This window comes from Nuphar pumila, chromosome 9 (genome assembly GCF_984573655.1).
Source record: "Nuphar pumila chromosome 9, dmNupPumi1.hap1.1, whole genome shotgun sequence".
NCBI lineage: Eukaryota > Viridiplantae > Streptophyta > Magnoliopsida > Nymphaeales > Nymphaeaceae > Nuphar > Nuphar pumila.
The window spans coordinates 2289597-2295977 of record NC_143257.1 but is presented as its reverse complement, the minus strand read 5'-3'; positions in this window follow the sequence as shown (position 1 = coordinate 2295977).

Genomic DNA, 6381 nt, shown 5'->3' with positions numbered 1-6381 from the left:
TATGGTTTGAGTCTGGTTGATGTAGTATTTATCGGGTCCGGGTATGGTTTTTCTTATAGTGGACTGGATTAGACCTGGATCAGAGCCTGATACCATACCCTAAAATTTGGTCCAAGTCTGGTTCCACCTGGGTCCGAACCAAACCCGACCCATTGATGCCCCTAGTTATAGGAGACCATTACTTGGTCAGCCCAAACCGAGACGGCCCACGGGCCTATGCAAACGATGCACCTTTGAATCCGCATCCAATTAAAACCTTGATTTGATTTTTTGTTCGGATTTAAATTTTTTTTTAACGAACTTGACTAAATGGGTTCGAGTCAGTTTGAATATCCAAACTGAACCTGTACCATATACATCCATAAAGTTTGTACCTAGGGGTGTCAACCAATGAGGTATGACCCGATCCCAATCCATAATGGATCTGGTGGGATCAGGGTTTGGTAACAAAGGAATGGATAGGTCAGATTCATGAGGTCCGATTATTAAACGGCCTGGATGGTTTATGAAATTTTACATCAAGCTGGGTAACCCCAGTTCCGTTTAAGATTCATAATTTTTCAATGTAAAACACTTTTAAAAATAACTCTATCGGGTATGGACCAGGTTTGGTTTGTGTAATTTTACTCAATTCAGGTAATAATTTTTTTATGAAATATCCTATAAGATCCAGATCCAGATCCAAATATGACATTGACACCTCATAATAGGATCACCGGTTCTGGACCCAGATGCCATTTGTCTTCAAGAGCAGAACTCAATAAAAATAAGGTTTCTACAAAAATTTGTAATGCCGTTCAATTTCAAGATGAATAGAATCAAAGACAGGAAAATGAACTACCAAGATTCATCCAAAACGTAAAAACTTTTCATATGATGTGGGGGGTGTTTGATTCACGAACAAGGGAGGACAAGGACAGCGTCACAAAGTATCCTGTCATGTTCTGTGCACAATCAGCTCAGGACATGCAGTTCCGTCGGGACGCACGACCACTTTTTTTTTTTTTTTGGTTATTCAATTTTTTTTATTGTTGTCCACCTTGTCCTGTCCTCCCTATTTTTTGGGGAGGGAAGCAATAGCACAAGACAGCGTTATGCTGTCTGTGGGATGCCCAGTCCACGTGTCCAGCATTTGCGTGGGTCCAGACATGCATGTGGGCCCCATTCAGCGTGGGCCATCCAAACCAAATCCCGTGGATAAAACCTCCTGGACTTGATCCAAAACCAAATCTCATGCAGGGTTTAGGCGTGTTCCACAATGTTGTCAGTATCGGTATCAGCCCTGAATCGTTGGGCAACCCATTCGTACGTATCGGTCCCGATGCCATGCCGATACTCAAGTGAATCGTTTTGTATAGGCCCTAAAATAATAAAAAATTATTATGTATCAATCATAGCGTGTCACGTGTTAAAACTATTAAAATAATTTTAAACTAATAATAAAAATTGTTTTTAACTCCGCCTGTGTAGTTATACACTGCCGGTCCCAAGCCCGGATAAAGGAGGAGGGTTGCGGTAGGCCTGTGACAGCCAGCATAAAAACTTTGTCATATCCTATGAAAATGAACCAATATGAGAATTTCGTTGGGGCGTTCCCTACTGAGCGACGCGCTGTACTCTCTAGGCCCGGAGGCAGTGATAAATGTGCAAGGGTTGCTAGGTCGTCGCCCAGAAGCGACGCGTCACACCAGCGCCCGGGTGTGGTGTCAAATAGGCAAGGGTTCCCTCACTTTGTTGGACGGGTGGGGGTAAAGAAGTTAGTCCAAGACCATAAAATTAGGTTAGCCACTTGGAACATAGGGTCTTTAACTGGTAAGTTGGTAGAGTTAGTAGATGTTATGTGTAGGAGAAAGATTGATATTTTATGTCTTCAAGAGACCAAATGGGTAGGTGAGAAAGCTAAAGTGATAGAACCTTGGGGATATAAGATTTGGTATACAGGAATAAATAGGAATAGGAATGGAGTAGGGATTGTTATGAGTCGTCAGTTTATAGATAATGTAGTTGAGGTCCGTAGGAAGGGTGATAGAATTTTACTTATTAAATTAGTATTAGGTACGGATATTATTAATATTATTAGTGTTTATGCACCTCAAGTAGGTTTAGATGATTTCATTAAGCATCAATTTTGGGAAGATTTAGATGGAGTAGTACAAGAGACATCTTATGGAGAAAAGCTTTTCATCGGCGGTGACCTTAATGGACATGTAGGCATTAGTAGGGATGGATTTGAGAATATCCATGGAGGCTATGGTATAGGAGAAAGAAATGAAAGTGGAGAAAGGATTTTAGATTTTTGTTTGTCCTATGATATGATCTTAGCAAACACTTGGTTTAGGAAGAGGGAGTCTCACCTAGTAACATTTAAAAGTGGGGTTAATACGAGTCAGATAGATTTTTTCCTACTTAGAAAGAGAGATAGGGGTTGTTGCATCGATTGTAAGGTTATACCAGGAGAAAGTGTAGCTACACAACATAGAGTCTTAATTTTAGATCTTAGAATTAGACAATGCCGCAAAAGGGATAGACATAGGATAGATCCTAGAATTAAGTGGTGGGCACTGAAAGGAGCTAAACAAGGAATGTTTGTAGAGCAGGTAGTTAAGGAAGTTGATTGGTGTCTCGAGGAGGATTCAGAATCAATGTGGAATAAGATAGCGGGTGGTATGAGAAAAGTAGCTAAGGAGGTATTGGGTGAGTCTAAAGGCGGTGCACCACTAGGTAAGGATACATCATGGTGGAACGAGGATGTCAAATTAGCTATTAAGGTTAAAAGAGAGTGTTATAGAAATCTAAGTAAGAGTCGTGATAGTGAGAATTTGGAGAAGTATATGATAGCAAAGAAGGAAGCTAAAAAAGTTGTTCGAAACGCGAGGGCTAAGGTATATAAGGAGGTTTATGACAAGTTGGATACCAAAGAAGGCGAGAAGGATATTTATAGGCTTGCAAAGATGAGAGATAGGAAATCGAAGGATTTGGGTATGGTTAGATGTATCAAAGATGAAACGCAAAGGGTTTTAGTCAAAGATGAGGAGATTAAGGAGAGATGGAAAGATTATTTTGATAAGCTATTTAATGATAGTCATGCTCAAGATCTTGGAGACTTCTCCATTCCTTTTCATGAGATAAATCGTGACTTCATGCGCAAGATTCAAAAGAAAGAAATTGCAGAGGCTTTGAAGAAAATGAAATCAAGAAGGGCAGTTGGCCCAGATGGTATACCTATCGAGGCTTGGAAATGCTTGGGAGAGAAAGGTTTAGAATGGTTGACAAATCTTTTTAACTTGATTTGGCGAACAAATAAGATGCCTAATGAGTGGAGGAAGAGTACTTTGGTGCCTTTATATAAGAATAAGGGTGATATACAAGATTGCACAAACTATCGTGGTATAAAACTCATGAGTCATACTATGAAACTTTGGGAGAGGGTGATTGAGTCTAGGTTGAGGAAGGTTGTCATGATATCGGAGAATCAATTTGGTTTTATGCCTGGAAGATCAACTATGGAAGCTATACATCTTCTTAGACAACTTATTGAAAGATATAGAGAGAGGAACAAAGATTTGCATATGGTTTTTATTGATTTAGAGAAGGCATACGATAGAGTACCTAGGGACGTTCTCTGGTGGACAATGATGAAGAAAGGTGTTTCTCTCAAGTACATTAGTATAATTAAAGATATGTATGAAGGAGTAGTAACCAATGTCCGCACTTGTGGAGGGGTGACAACCAATTTTCCGATAACGGTTGGGTTACATCAAGGATCTGCTTTAAGCCCTTTCCTATTTGCGATAGTGATGGATGAGCTTACGAGATCAATTCAAGAAAATGTACCGTGGTGTATGTTGTTTGCTGATGATATTGTTTTGATTGATGAGTCTAGAGCTGGGGTTAATGCTAAGTTAGAATTATGGAGACAGACATTGGAAGCTAGAGGTTTTAAGTTGAGTAAGAGTAAGACTGAATATATGGAATGTCGGTTTAGTAAGCAACGAAGTAGTGATGGGAGTGTAGTGAAGCTTGGTGAGCAAGATATACCGGTGAATGATTATTTCAAATATTTGGGATCCATCATTCAAAAGTATGGAGAAATTGATGGAGATGTAAATCATAGGATAAAGGTTGGGTGGATGAAATGGAAAAGTGCTACTGGAGTGCTGTGCGATCGTAGAATGCCATTGCGGTTGAAGGGAAAGTTTTATAGGACGACTATTAGACCCGCTTTACTATATGGTACAGAATGTTGGGCTGCCAAGAGACATCATATTCAAAAAATGAGTGTAGCTGAGATGCGGATGCTTAGATGGATGTGTGGAAATACAATAAAAGATAAGATTCGGAACGAAGAGATACGTAAGAAGGTAGGTGTTGCACCCATTGAAAATAAGATGCGAGAGAATCGTTTACGGTGGTTTGGACATATTCGGCGAAGGCCTAATGATGCTCCAGTTAGAAGGTTAGAGAAATGGGAAAATATATTAGTTAAAAGAGGTCGGGGTAGGCCTAGGAAGACTTGGATGGAGATGATAGGAAAGGATATGAATGCTTTGAACCTCACCAAGGACATGGCGTTGGATAGAAATGATTGGAGGAAAAGGATTCATGTGGAAGACCCAAAATGAATTTCTTTTTTGGTTCATATCGCTGACCCCAATTGTTTTGGGATGAAGGCGTAGTTGTTGTTGTTGTTGAATAAAAATTGTTTTTGGTATTTTTATATTTATTAAAAAATAACCAATTCAAGCCTGCATCATATGAAAATTCTGCCGATACGATGCGTATCGACCGATACAGGCCGACACACATCCATCCTTCTCCTAGGTCAAGCTGCCTGAAATGCCAAAAGGGCATATAAAATATGGGTGTCAACGGGTCGGGTTTTGTTCAAACCCAGGAGGAACCAGACTTCTAACAGATTTTTGGGTATGGTATTGGTGCCGGACCTGAGTATAATTGGGTCTATTATAAGAGAAACGTATCCGGATCTGTTAAGAACTACATGAACCAGACATGCATCATAACCTGTAAAATAATATTTTTTACCATTTTTACATTGAAAATTTGTGAGTCTTGATCAGAAAACTCGGGTCATGCCTGGGTTTGGTATAAAATTTCACAAACTATACCGGATTCATGTATTAATAAGACATTCATATCGGGGGGACCCGGGTTTTAATCGGGTCTTCTTATTTGTCACCACATCTGGACTCTATAGGGGTTGTTCTGGGTCGGGTCTGGGTAAACCCAACCTGTTGACACCCCTATATACAAGCACGTGCTTTAACCAAGGACACTGAGATTCTTAGGACAAGAAAAAATTGATAAGAAAAAGAAAATTCTCATAAAAACATAAAAAAAAAACCCTTATTTGTTTGGCTTTGCTTGGCATTTTGTGCCAAGGAAAAGAGAGTTTCCCATGTCAGTATTTGATAATCCCTTGCGAACAACCCCAGCCGTATGGAATGGTTTCTTTGACCAACAATCTTTTCTTGGCTTTACTCGTTTTGGACTTTTATGCCTTGGAAAACGAAGTCGATATGGTATATTATATCTATTTTGTTGCTATATTCAGATTGCTTTTTATGATTATATGTACCTTTATACGTTTCTTATATGTTCTAAGATGATACTTTCACAAGTTTTTTCCTGAGAAATGGTGGATTTGGTTCATGGAATTGAAGTTTCTCATAAAAATGAGGCCTTCTTAGGTAACACCTAAGATTTCAGTTTCCATGTTTGATGGAGTACGGATTTCTTGATCTTTTTAAGTTTGCATAAAGAAAAGCTCATGACGATTCTGTCAAAATTCAAGATAAGGATTTGGAGTCAACAATGGTAAGGAAATATACAGGAAATGGTGGATTTGGATTCTCAAGAGTCTATGGTAAGGAAATATACAGGTAGGGATTTGGATTCCACAGGTGATGAGGATGATCAGCAATGGTAAGTGCAATCTAGGTAATCCTGAATCTATGGTCGGAATAAATCAAAATAAGACAGAAGATATGGTTATGTTAAGAGGTGATGAGGATGATTAGTGTATGAAAAAATAGAAGGATTCAAAAGGAGAATTATGGAAAGAAAGTGTTGAAAAAATATACAATATTCAGTGGGACAAGCAACTGAGCTTGAACCCGGTGTGCTTGAAGGTACTCATTACATGTGTTGTTTTTCAAGTGATAGTGGTCATACTTAGGATCAAGTCCCCGATGCGATGTCTACTCGTTCAACTACGCTCCCAAGATACAATCTAGTTTTCTCCTTCTTGTAAAGATTGAACCACGCCCTTCTCTGTGTGAGACCAATAACCTCAACACATAACACCTTGAACAACTTCTTGACTAGGTTAGGTTGACCTAACTAGTTTTGAATTGTGTATGA